We start from the raw sequence: 14,221 nt of genomic DNA on the forward strand, positions 1-14,221 counted from the left end.
GTAAAAAAAAAAAAAAAAAAAAGACCACACCACAGTTAGCTGTACCCCTGTTGCTGAGGTCTGCATAGGACATGTTGGATTCACACTCTGGAACACAAATTCTCATGCAGCAAAGTAAAATCAGCTGTATGACAGCACTTTTCTTCTCTGTCTGGAGACAGGAATCTCCTTCCATTATGTTACAAGACAACTGGGATGCTGAAGGGAAACATGGAGGTGAAGTGGTGCTCCCTTGAAAGCACTGCTAGATGTGGGAAGAAAAAGATGTCCTATATATCTCACCCTGCTACTGAATTCAGATAGACCTTAGGTCCCTCCCTAATTAATTTGAAAGTGGCAGGTAATTCCAAAAAAATTGCAGTTCCAAACTGCACTTAAGATAAGACACAGTCTCTAAAAGATTGCTGTCTTTCTTCATTGACTCTGAGGAGTGTAGGCAATCAGATCCTCATTTTTTGCCTTAGACTAGGTAGACTTAGACAAATATAACCTTTCTGGCTGGAGGACAGTCAGTGATAATACAGGGCAATTATGTTTTCTTATTTCTCCTCCACCATATGTGCTATAATTTGATTATGGTGATATACATTAGAAAAAACGTATTTTGATAGATACTAAGTTTCTGACTGATGCATCTCTGATTTTGAGACAGCTTCTTAACTTCATAGTTTAAAAAAAGATAAGATAATGCTGGAATAGGTTGTTTGCCTCTTGATATACTATATTTTGCCTATAAGCCTCAAAAGACATTCCTTGGTGATTCTTAGAGAATTTCAGTCTCATAGTAAATAAATACTTTCCTTGTAAAAATCAAGATTGTTTTGGCTTTTTGTCCTTTCCCTGGAAAATTCCCCTGATTAAACATACCATTTTAATTTATGTTTAAAAATAAAGTCATTTTTATTTACAAGGTTTCTTTATAATACCACAATATTTAGATACATAATCAAATTCTAATGTGGATGTTTCTACAGTTCATTTCCAAACACTATGGTCTGACAGAGCTTACCCAGATGATACATACTAGTCCATCTACAAGAACAGGAAAGTAGACATTAAGCTATTCCACATAAAGACAACAAGAAAAAAATACCTAAAAAATTTTAGAAAAGGAGGAAACTGTGTTTAGAGTAAAAGGAAACTGGGTTCTTAGGTCTTTTTTTTTTGCTTTTGAAATGTGCTGTGTTCAAACAATTTTTATTTTTTTAATTCTGTATATTCTACTGGTTTTATAGATGTTAGGGAAATATTTCCATTAATGATTTCAGCTACAGATGTACTATTTTAAAAGGACATTGATATATTTTTAGAAATTTAATCACAATCACAACAAAAGTAATTTCAACAAAAAAATGACTTTGTAGAGAAGCCCCTTGACTTGTTTTCTTTTAGACGAATGTGTGCATTCATGCAAGTGATATTTTTAAACATTTTAAAGTACATTTTTATTAATTTATAGATTTATAAAAAATGAGAGAGAAAAAAAAGCGGGGGGGAGTGTCGAGTACCTTGAAGAAAAAGGAAGAGGACTGTCCTCTTTTTGTAAGCACGAAAATCTAAAAAGCATCTAAAAGCATCTAAAAAGAATTGTCATTTCACATAATGATTCAACAAGTCTATTAGTCTATTGGCTATCAGTGGGATATATATATATATTTTTTTAATGAAAATTATTAAACATATCAAAATTGAGACGGCACAAATCTATGTTACAGCATTATACAGAACTAAAAAGCCAAAATATTTCTGAGGTTTGGAATACTCTACTCAAGTCACCCCTGAAATTTGTTCTCTCTGCTTGTCAGAGCAGTATTTAAAAGGTCTAAGGAGCTCCAGCAGGAAAAGCAATGGACCAAGCAGATGGCTCAAGGGAGACTCTGCAAGACTTGAACTAAACTTTAATTTATCTTAAATTTTCTTCTGTCATCAGTACAGAGTGAGGAACAGAAAGAAGATTCTGCAGACATTAAAATGTGTTTCTATCTTTGTTTATATGTCACTTTTGAGCTTCTCTTCTATACCTTGCTGCAGTAGCAACAAACAGAAGTAGCTCCAGCACAATACACAAGGAAAACCTATCATTACTTCCTCAGGAATATGTGTAATTGTGTATTTAGTGAACTCATGACTTTGTATTATGCATCTAACGTCCAGTGACCAAACTGCACCCTTCATACACATTTTTAACAATACACCATGCTTATTATCTGTAAATCAGATAGCAATAATCCACACTTTATCACGCCTAACTGAATGATAAATACAGAGCAGTAAACAATTCTGGCTTCAAATAGTTTACAGTCTGAAAAACATGACAGAAAGGTGGAAGATGTACTATACACAAATAGTGCAATGTCTGTAACCAGAAAGTTAGCTCCCTGCTTATTAGTATTTGAGAGAGTATTCAGGGCCAGGAAAAAGAAGGAGGAATGGCATAAACAGACAATAAGAATACAATAACAAATCTGTTCTTTAACTTAGAAGGTCCCAGCTTCAACTTCCTCTATTCCTCTGTTCCTTCCAGCTGCAGTTTCTCCCAAAGTTGCATGTGAGTCCTGTATTGTGAATACAGGGGAAATGACCCAAAGGCTATTCTTTTCTTCAACCTGTAGCATACCAAGCTTCACTTAGCTTTATTTTTGCTTCTTTTCTGTATATTTCTTTCTTGCATGAATCATAACTGAATACATGATAACTCATGAATTATGATTAGAGCTATCATTACAAGCATGATTGAGCACTTGCTGCCAAGTAGACTTGCTTAGAATTGCAAATTCTTTTATGTTTATATTTACAGGGAGGGAAAAAAAGATCAAATCTAGGACTCCCTACAATTTAGGAAATAACAGAAATAAGGAAGCTTGATTCTACCATTTGTTTTTTACTTAATATGGACTTCCTTTCATTTGGCTGAGGCTGTTCTATTGTTTCAAAAAGTGCCCCTGTGACAAAGTGGATTTATTGTAGAGGAATTTGCTGAATAACAGTTCTGTATTCACTTTACCCGTGCTTCACAATTTTCAGAAAAATTTAAAAGTACTATGCCTACTAAATGTTTTTTCTCCATGTGCCTAGAGACACGTGTGCCTATCGTAGGTATGTCAGTGTAGTGGGATTTCCCTTTCTAGAAGCCATGCTGACCAACCCTTTCCAACAGACTTTATTCTGTTCTGCACTACAGATGCTACCATGTTTCCAGGGAAGGAATTTGAGTTTGCAAATAGTTTCACTTGGGAAAAAAAAAGAATGGACGAAAGTTAATTAGGATCACTCATGCTTAACAAATTATATTTTAAAATATGCTGCCTAATCTGCTATTTTTGTTACAATTATGCTGTCTAATCTGTCAATCTAATATGTCAGTCTAATCTGCCATGGAAATTGTTTATTAAAGACAGTGGTAACTATAGACAGAGATTCTGAACTAATCCAAAAACAAAGTCTCCTTATTTCTTCCAACATTTGCATTTCAATCATATATAGAAAAAGAGATAAATGAGAACAGAGAATCACCAAAATCCCTTTGTTCTGTTTGAAGTAAAATCTAAAACAATAGCCTGAGAGAAAAGTAAACAGAGAATGGGAATATTTTCTTTAAACATATTGCTGGAGACCTTCATTTATAGTTATACCAGAAGACAACTGGCCTTACAGAAGCTTTGATATCCCCAGCAGGTGACTGCTATTTCTTTGAATCCATTGTGACAGCATGAGTTTATTATCTTTCTAATTCTTCAAGATGAACTAAGAAAAACAAACAAACAAAAAGCCAAAAAGAATGATCCAGATAGCTTTGCCTATCTACAACTGTCAACTAAGTGGAATGAAAACTCATTTCTTTCTCTTATATTACTCCCTCGTTATTTCTCCTTTTTCAACAATTAATTGGTTTAGACAGCCAAAGCTGTGCATTTTCCAATACCGTTAGACTGTGAGCACCAAGGCAGATGAAAGCAACTTTTTTAAGAGGCACATGCTGGGCTTGATTTTGCCAGCATGGTGAAGAACAGGTGTGAGATTGCAAATCTGTAGCAGGAAGGTTGCATGTGCCATTCAACACCGGGAAGACAGACATACAATTTTCTTCCTTTACTGTTTTTTTTTTTTCTCTCTTCTTTTGTGTACCTTTGTGTTGGTGTCTTTAAGAACACAGAATCCAACAAGAACAGCAACAGAACCACATTCTATCCAATGTATTTTTTTTTCACTTTCACAAAAAGGGGGGGAAAAAAAAGGAAAGAAAGAAAGAAAAAAAAAAAAAAAAAAAGGTTTTGTCTTTAACAATGTCTCAAAGGATGTCATAAATAACAAGCTTCCCTGAAAAACCGTGTTGCCATGTGAAGAACTAGTACAGCTAAACCAATGAGAATTAGAAAAGCTGTTGAAAAGAAAGCTTTAATTTATACTCTACAGTACAAAATAAAAGATTTAAATATGGGACTAAACCTAATTTACAAATGGAATTAGCATAGGAATTTGGACCAACAGAGTTAGACTAACTACCACAACATGAGTTAGCTTTTTAGTTACAGCTTTATCAAAAGAGACATGCAAACACCTTTAACATTCCCTGTCTTTTTATTCTTTTAACAATACAATAATAGTATCTGTAGATATTATGAGTCAGACACCAATCACCATCTTTCAGTATCATACAATCAACAAGGAAGCTGTGGCTGGAACTCACAAAAAATGATTAACATTGCTCACCTGGATTTTCCACTCCAGCAGCCACTTGAAAACCACACTTCAAATTCATCTGATCTAAAGTTACCTAGCTGGTCCATAAATATTGCTGATTCTTCGCTGCATTCTGAGGAGCACTGTCTCTGATTTTACAGCCTTGCTTTCCTCTTCAAGTTCAAACATAGTACCGTGCCTAATGGATATTATGTCTGGAACAGCAACCTTTGCATAGTACCTTTTCATCACCTTCTATCAGATAAACCCCATACAGCTCAAATTTACACTCATCAATTGTTGTAGACCATTAAGATTTCTGGTCATTAACTTGTTGCCTCCAGAGATCCTACTGAACTGTTTTTCAAGTGCGGGAACTTACCCTCCAGCCCTGTAAAACTAGAAGCAGCCCTAACTGAGGATACAATACACAGTGAAGGCTTCAGTACACACTATTTGCCACTAGGCATTCTGCATATGCCAGGTAAGCAACGAAACACAGGAAAATAATTTGACTTTCAAGAAAGAACGTTGGTGGGTATTTTTTGAAAACAATAATAAAAAAAAAATAATTTTGTGACAGTGTCCCTTGGTTACTTTTGGTTGGTCCTTGCTCATTTAATTAATGAATATTTACTCTTTAGCATAAAAGGATTTGTGGGAAGAATATCTTCTACAAGGACAAGAAACACAGGGGGAAACAGAAAAGGCAAGCTTTTGGAGTGCCTCAGTTTCCATCAGATGTGAAAAATTATATAAAAAATCAGTAACTAGAAAATAGACTTAACTTTTCTGAGTGAAATGAAATTATGTTAACCAATTTGATGACTTTGGAGAAAATGTTAGTCAGAATCCAGTGAGCAAAAATAGAAAGTTAAGAAGTTGTTAGCTCATCTGGAGCAGGGAAAGAAAAGGGTTTTTACCATCTCTGTTAGAGAAATAGGTTAGCTGAAGAACTGTATGGACCATTAAACCAATGTCTTTATTGAGACCTTTATTTTTAGTAGCAAGTAGAGCTATGAATTTTAGTGGGCAGGTTCATCTTCTGAAGGTGTCTTTGAGGATCAGGACTGAGTAGTCAGAAACAGAGTGAAAAATGTTCTCATACTGTTAAGTGGCTGTTTCCATCCCTTATAAATTGTCTGAGTTCAGTCTAGCACACAACACTCATGTAAGTGCACCTATATTGTTTTCACAAGGTTACTCAGTCCATTGCATGAAGTATACCACAGATTGGGCTGAACATGGATAGGACCTATAGGTTTTGATGGTTTTGTTTTCAGGAGTGGTAGTTGTGGAGAACGTTGCATTGTTCTGGCACAGTCTAGTTCCATTTGACTTTTGTTGATATAAGAGTTTATTTCTTAACATAAGATTTGCAAGGCCAGGGATAGTTTAAAAGTTATGAAAGAAGTCGTTATCAGAACCTTAGATCTCAGTCGAGAGCAGGTTGTTCTCAAGGGTACATAGTTAAGGGTTTTCTTGCATTCGTAGGTAAAACTCACTTTGGCAAACAAATATTTTGTACTTAATGCAGCCTTTAAAGTTAAATTCAAATATGCTACTTTGGCATTATAGATTATTTACTCACAGTAGAGTATTATACTGAGTAATTCAGGAAGTAAAAAAAAAAAAAAAAAAAAAAAAAATCTTTTGTGACAAATGCTGATAAGGAACCTGTTTTCTAAGTGATTGAACATGAAACTCTATGGAAACCACTGTGCATCAGTTAAGCTTAGCTTGTAGCACATATATGTTTTTAAATCCTTCATGGACGCTTCTTTTGTTTATTACAAACTCTATCTTTCACACGCACACACACAAAAAAAAAAGACTTCTTTTTTCTGCTGTTGCTTAAAATTCTCCAAAAGCACTCTTGAGCACTCATGAAGGTTTGGGCATAAAATCTCAATCCTACACCATTCTTTAAGCAGGCTTTCTCCAGTGGGATGGATTTCAACTTTACTGAGCAAACACTGAAATGGCTAATTTTCATCACTGTGATCACAATTGCAGGAAAGAATGAATTAGCTTGACAAAGTAGAGTTATTAGCAGACTAATGAGAGACTATAACAGAGTCAGTACTCCTTACCAAACTATAATAGCTTCCCAAATCTTCTCTATGCATTCATTTAATAGGGAAAAAAAAAAAAAAAAAAAAAAAAAAAAGATATTAAAGCAAAGTAGAACTGATAACCACAGAAAGGAGATGATCTTGGCAAACTGGGAGTGGTAGAAAGAAACCATTACTGACTGTAATGAATACTCAGTTTACGTTAATTAAGAGTAAGGACTGAACTAGTTGAAGTAGGTATATGTTTCATTTTCCAGTGTATTCTACTATGTATCAATGTATCTTAGTATTAAAATTTATCATTATATTTTATGCTCAATCAATGCAGTCCAAAAACAATGATTACATCTTCTCTAATGAATTTTGTGACATTAAATAAATATGTATAAAACTAATTACCTACAGGTTTTAAAGGTACTTGCTTTCATGTCCTGGAACTTGAATGTTCAACAAATCCTATTTTATCAAGGAAGGGAAGGGAAGGGAAGGGACTTGTATTTCTTGGTAGATTTCTTTTTAAAAGAAAGGTGAAACAGACAACACATGCATTCCTCCCAGTCAAAACTGCAATGTTCTTATTATCCACGCAAGGCAGGGAAAGATCAGTTCCCTCTCCTTGAATTCAAATTCATCTTCCTGCGGAGGACGTTAACACATCCAGTACAGGTTAATATGCTATGTCTGGGCAATACAATTGATAATTGCAGGAAATTTCTGAGTACATATGAAACCTAGCAAGACAGAGCACTAAACAAATCAAAATGTTATACTATTTCCTCGAAAGCTTTGGAAGTGAGGCTTTATGGGATGTGTCTCTATGCTTAAAGAGTACATGAAGAATTGTATTGAGCTGGACCTTAGTCTGCCCACAACAAAGAATCATTAGTTCCCTACCTAATTTTCTTTTGGACTTTTCTGTTTACTTTTCTTCAAGACAAAACATAGTTAAAGGATAGGTCATGCTGGAGACCCTTCCCAGACCTCTGAACTCATCCAGCTCTATACATCCCAGGAGGCATCATATCCTCACATATTTCCCATGATTCCAGAATCTAATGTATACTTCATGTATCTCCACTTTCATTTCATGAAATAATACCGTTGTGAGCAGTATTGTTTCAGGCATTTACAAATTAAAAATAGCACACACAAACAGCTTTATCTTCAAGACATGGAGGACATGACATTGGACCCAGTGGAAACACAGAATCACAGAATGCCTGCAGTTGGAAGGGACCTCTAGAGTTCATCTGGTACAACCCCCCTTCTCAAGCTGGGACACACAGAGCTGCTTGCCCAGGACCACATCCAGGTGGCTTTTGAAGACCTGCAAGGAGGGCAATTCCAAAGTTCTCTGGACAACCTGTGCCAGTGCTCAGTCACTCACACAGTAAAGAAGTGCCTCCTGATGTTTAGACAGAATCTAGTGTTCTAGTTTGTGCTCACTGTCTCTGGTCCTGGCATGGGGGACCACTGAAAAGAGCCTGGTTCTGCCTTGTTTCTGTCTCTTTTGTCTGGGAGCCCAGAACTGGACACTACTTCAGGCATGGCCTCAACAATGCTGAATAGAGGGGAAGGATCAACTCTCCTAAACAGCTGGTGATACTTTACCTAATGCAGCCAAGGAACCTTCTTAGTGGCAAGGGCACAGTGCTGACTCATATTCAACTTGTTCACCAGCACTTCTAGGTCCTTTTTCTGCAAAGCTGCTTTCCAGATGGGTCCTGGTACCTGGGGTGTGGGACTCTATAATTCTTGATGACATCCATGAGGTTCTTGTTGGCCCTTCTCTACAGTCTGCTGAGGTCCCTCTGGATGACAGCATGGCTGTGAATTAGCCACTCCCCTCAGTTTTGTATCACCTCTAACATAAGACCTAAAACACAGTGTTTAACCTAAAATAAAGATAAACTGCTCCTCAGAGGGTGTCCACACACATAGCAGTGTGGTCACTAACTAGTGAGCATTATTTGGACTTGAAATTTTCTAGAATCAATGCCTGTAGGAACTAGATGCAACCATCATGACCCAAATGTGATCAAAGTCACAAGTTTATATTTATTTTAAGTTGTTCATTGCCTGCTCATCTATGTTAGCACTATCTACTTACCAAAAGGATAACAAGGCTTTGGTCAACAGGTTTAACACTTTTGGTCAAGGTCCTGAAGAATTGTCTGTGCTCTTCACAAATTTTGCCGCACAAAATGTCCTGTGCTCACAAGACCATGTGAAATTACTGTAATCCTGTGGAAAGACTGAGAATATGACTGCATTATTTTTTATTTGGGGGAGATATTTTCAAGTCATAGCTTAACAAATTTTACATATGAAACTCCTGCACTGTCTTAAGCAACAATCTCTAAGTAGCAACTCACAATTTACTAGAAAAAAAAAAAAAAAAAAAAAAAAGAAAAATAGATATTAAACTACTAGAGATAAAATGAACTGATAAACACTTGCCTTCCTAATATTTTTTCTGGATATGCATATCATCATCACAGAAAATACTTTCTTTTAAATTACCATTGGTACCTTACAAATGTAAAGGGAACCAAAACAAAGTTATTAATTTGCATAAATCGTGGAAAAAAAAAAAAAATCCGAACTTGAAAAATATGTTGCATTTAAGATTTAAATCTTTAGGATGCTCAGCCATTATGAACTGATTACCTAGGTAGTGCTGCTGAAGCCAATAGTATATTTGTTCTCTTTAAAAGACAGATCTCACTCAGGAACTGTGATTATCATTTTCAAAGACTGCACATGACATATATTGTACATGAAATTCTTCTTTGCAACTTCACATGGGAGGTGGTGTGACGTGATATTTCCAGGACAACAGATTTTTTACAGGGTATAAAACTGACACAAAAGGTACAATTGAAAATAATGGAAACTTCTTTATCATTTACACATGAAGGACATTGACATTTTTATGTCAGATGAGGCTCTCATACCATTTTCCTCTAAATTTTCTTATGATTCCATCACAACAGGAAACAAAAGTTTCAGTCTGCTTTCTCTTCCAATTGTCTATTTCAATTTTCATTGTCAATTGTCTATTGCCCAGCCTGGAATGAAGCTCTTCCTAATCAACTGATGGTCCAAGCTTAGTTTACTAACTTCAGTTTGCAACAGCTTAGCTTAGTGGTGTTAATTTAGCCAAGGTTATCAGATGAGTAGACAGCATGGTAGAGCATGAACTTTTTCACGTACGCATAAATTTTGAACAAGAGAACAACTTTGAGGGTTGGGTTTTTCTTTGCTTTTTTTTGTTTGAACATGCATATGAAGTTAATAAGGTGCTCTCCATAAGTGTTTCTGCTAATGACATGATTGAAAATAGATGAAACATTTATATGATGGAAGAGAACCCCAGGCTGCTAAGAGTTGTGTCAGCCAGCAAGCACATTAGAGAAAGGAATTATAAATCAGTGATGGTGATAAACTTGAGAAGTGGCCTAAAAATATAATATACAATCCAATAAAGACAAAACAATCAACTACACAAATGTTTTTTGTGTTGGGAATGACTGGAAAAAAAAAAAAAAAAAAAAAAGAGAGAAAAAAAGCTCTTCAGAAAACTATCTAAACCTCATAGTAAAACAATCATGTGCTAAGCTTGAAGCAACAGTGTCATGCTGTACTGAAAAAGATAAATGCTAAAAAGAGATGCAAATATAAATATCATTTAGAAAACACGATCTTAATTCTTCTGTTTAGGTGCACTTTTAAGGCTCCAGCTGAATACTGTGTCCAGTTGTGGACATCAGACTTCAAAACTGATATCAACCAACAAGAGAATTTGCTCTCCCAAGCAAATAAAAATATCAGAAGTCTGAAAAGATGAGGACAATTTGGAAGTATTAATAGTGTCAATTTAGTTCAGAGGAAAAAAAATGTGGGGCGTAGTAGTACTCAGTAAACATTCAGAAAATATTCTGAAAAGCTATCTTATTAAAAAGCAAGACTCTTTTAATATCCACTACAAACAGGACAATTGAGTGAGCTTAAAGGAGTTTAGGTTGCACACACAGAAAACCTTTGTCTGCAAAACCTGACAAACCAGGGTTTGTCAGGCTCTGAAGCTGCCTGGGCAGTTTTGTAACCTCCATTGTCAGAGGTCTGAAAGAGGGTTTAGGTCTTGCGGTTTCTGTTTTAGGGCATCGATATCTGATGGATATATCATGGTAGACTAAATAGCTTCTTGATGCTTCTTTTATTCTCTTTTCAGTGAGTCTATGATTAGATTAGCAGTGGCTCGGGTCACACTCCAGCAATCTTTTTACTATGCTTTTTAGAGATGATATAAGGAAAAGGAGTGAGGTATAGAAAAGCAAAGTGAGGTGACAAAAAAGATGAAAAAGGGAAGGGGGAAAAGCAACCAATAATGGAAAAGAAATACAGTAAAGGACGGAGAACATCTCATTGAGCCCTAGCTCATTAATAAATGTTGAATTTACAGCTTTGTACATAAAAAAAAATTGCAAATTAATTTATCCTGGGAAATGTTCAGGCCCAACTGGATAAAAGCCTGAGCAATCTGATCTGAATTTGGATAGGAGGTTGAACTAGATTATCTCCTGATGTCCCTTCTCACCTGAATTATCTTATGTTCCCACAAGTTGCTACCCCACTTTAGCTCTGTATTTAAAATGATCTTTCCAAATGAATACCTTAGTCTTTTAGATATGTAAATGTAATTTACACATTAATGGTCTTGCACAAATATTTCTGATTAGAAAAATATAGAGTGAAGACAAAGAATACTTTTCTTTCTAGAGAAATGGAATAAAACCTTCTAGATCTTAAATCCCTAGCAATTAATATGGAAATGGCTTTAGAAATTCCTGATTTGTAGTTGTTTAAAGCTGGGAACTTGTGTCATTAATATTGGTTGGTGAGAAGCTACTGTAGCCCTAGATAAAATGTAATTTTTGCCAGTGTTCCAGATTTAAAAGCAGCTTTAAAGCTCCCTGACTCAAACATTTAACCTGATTTATGGGTTGTGCTCTGAGAGTACTAAGCCTAAGTCTCACTAAGATCACTTTAAATGACTTTTAAAATTAAGTAAAGAGCCAAATGTAACCACTAATCTAAACATACTGTGAAATATTAATTATGCATTTTAAGTGAAGGGAATAAACATGAAATAATTTAATCTGTGATATATAATAAATCCCAAAATATATCCTTGCTGAAGGCATTTTCTAAATAAACACTTGTTTTTAAGCCACAAAGGAACTGAAGTAGAAACCATTATTTACTGAGTCAGAAGCTGGTTATTAAACATTTTTTTTGTGGTCAACTCTTAAAAATACAGAAACATTTCTAAAGGGTGAATACAGTGAGAGAAAAGTAGCCTAATATGAAAGTGAAGGAAAGATGTTCTGTTAAGCCTGGCAATGTTCATTAATAAGATACAACTACTTAAGATTAATTGTAACTGCTGAGCCAAGATAAAATGTATTTTGACACTCAGTTCTAATATTTGGTTAACATATTACACAACTACAAAATCTGAGACCAAATTTTAAAATTGTACTTCCATAGACAAATTGTTTGCAGACCCCTAGGTATACATTTCTCCTGTTCTGTCAGTATGCAGAAAGTCCTCTGTGCAAAGTTCCTCGTGCTGCAGAATATAAATATCATGTTCATGTTCTAAATAAACCAAGGGTCTGCTAACACTGGTCCCTTTTCACTGGACAATCTCATCAGTACTAGAATAAGATAGGTCAGGAAGACCTTCTTGGCATGTAAGTATGATACTTCTTACTATTCTTCCAGTCCTTCTGTACAATTTGAGCACTACAAGGCCATTCACCAGTTTACTACTGAAGAGATGTCTTTTTTTTTTCCTATTGAGCTATGCACATATAAGATACATACATTCATACATTCCATAAGGTGACTATTAATGTTAGAACTATTGTAAGTGAAATCCTACTGCCCTCCCAAATATATTAAGAAAATCAGACCAAAAACAGTAAGCTGTGGGGTTTTCCCCTCATGACCTTTCTTTAATCTAAGTAACAGTGCTATCTCAGAGAACACTCTCCTGGGGGATCTGGAGATGTGCATATACAGATGTGAGTATTTAATAAAAGAGACCCTGGTAACAGTCAAGATGAGAACAGTTCAAATACCGTATAAAGCATGGTTCATGTTCAGTCTTTTTCTTTGGCAGAGCAACTTTAGGCAAGGGCAAGAAGAAAATTGTACTAAAGTCTGGACTCAGCTTTTTCCCACCGAAGTTACTACCTTTCCATCTTTCCCACACAGAATTATTACCTTTCAGTTTTGATCCAAACAGCCCACAAAATACAGATCTATGTCTGGAATGATGTATAACTTACATTACAAGTGCCTAGTATATTGCAAGAATATTCCCAGGACTCTGCACCATGGACCTTCATAAAGTCACACCAGATCAGTAGTAAGGCCACTATTGCCAAGAATCAATCTAGCATCTTTTGCTGACTGCTCTGTTTTTCCCTAGAACCTTTATTTTTTCCTTCTAGCTTACAGTTTCAATAAGCACTCATATATACACCTCTGCTACTGAAAATCTGCTCTGTTCTAGTCTGACTTTCTACCTTTTCTTCTGAATATATGTTGATGGTGTACTATTTACCTTTTCAATAACAGCACCACATCACATTGGTCACCATGTAAATAAGTTTGTTCTAAATATCCCCATAGATTATTTTTCCCAGTTTCTGAACATTTTTTTTTAATATTATTAACATGGTAATGCCCTTAATGAACAGTTACAATACCAGTAATCTCTGCTTACAGCCTAATTTCAGACCCTGTGTCAAGAGTCAGACCTGGTTATTGTCTATTTCTCCATAAGCAATTAGCCACTGAAATCACTGGAATTCTCAAGTTTAAAAAACACCATGAGCTCATCAACAAATGGACTCAATCTCTACAGTGTTTTACCATAAGAAGAGTGTCACTGCAGCAGGGAACAGGTTGGTTCCTGTGTATGTATATATTCGTACATATACCACACTGTGTTGACATACTCTAGAAAAAAAAAAAAAAAGTGTACTGAGTCATAGGGTCTCTTGAAGAGAAGACAAGCCACAGAAGTACACGGCAGCCTCCTTACAACACAACCATGTTTCCTCTGCAGACAGCCACTGCTCAGGTTAAACAAAGAAGTGTTAAGGTTATTTGCTACCATTACTGTCTGTCTTCACACAGAGAAGAACAGAGACCCAAGGACTGGAATGGGCTCTTTCCCTCTGTGGAGCTTGAAATAGCAATCTGCTTTAGTTTTCACATACCCACACACCACAGTTATAATCGCTGGAACTAATAAATCAAAACAAGACATTTCACGGGAAGTTACAAGACTTTTTTTTCTTAAGAAATAGATATAATTTGAAATATTGTCTCCAAACATCATTATCTGTGCAGTTCCATTACTGCAGACACTTGGGAGAGGAGTCGAG

At 35.6% G+C, this 14,221-nt stretch overlaps 1 long non-coding RNA gene across 1 annotated transcript; it reads right to left on the minus strand.

Moving 5' to 3' along the window:
• Positions 1 to 2,417: 2,417 nt before the first annotated feature.
• Positions 2,418 to 13,783, minus strand: LOC311435104. The gene is made up of 3 exons (XR_014691943.1): positions 13,704 to 13,783; positions 8,866 to 9,010; positions 2,418 to 2,555 (listed from the first exon to the last, which is right to left on the minus strand). It is a non-coding gene; the product is annotated as an uncharacterized lncRNA (long non-coding RNA).
• Positions 13,784 to 14,221: the final 438 nt, after the last annotated feature.

The sequence above is a fragment of the Aythya ferina genome (genome assembly GCF_964211825.1).
Source record: "Aythya ferina genome assembly, chromosome: 3".
NCBI classification, from domain to species: Eukaryota; Metazoa; Chordata; class Aves; order Anseriformes; family Anatidae; genus Aythya; species Aythya ferina.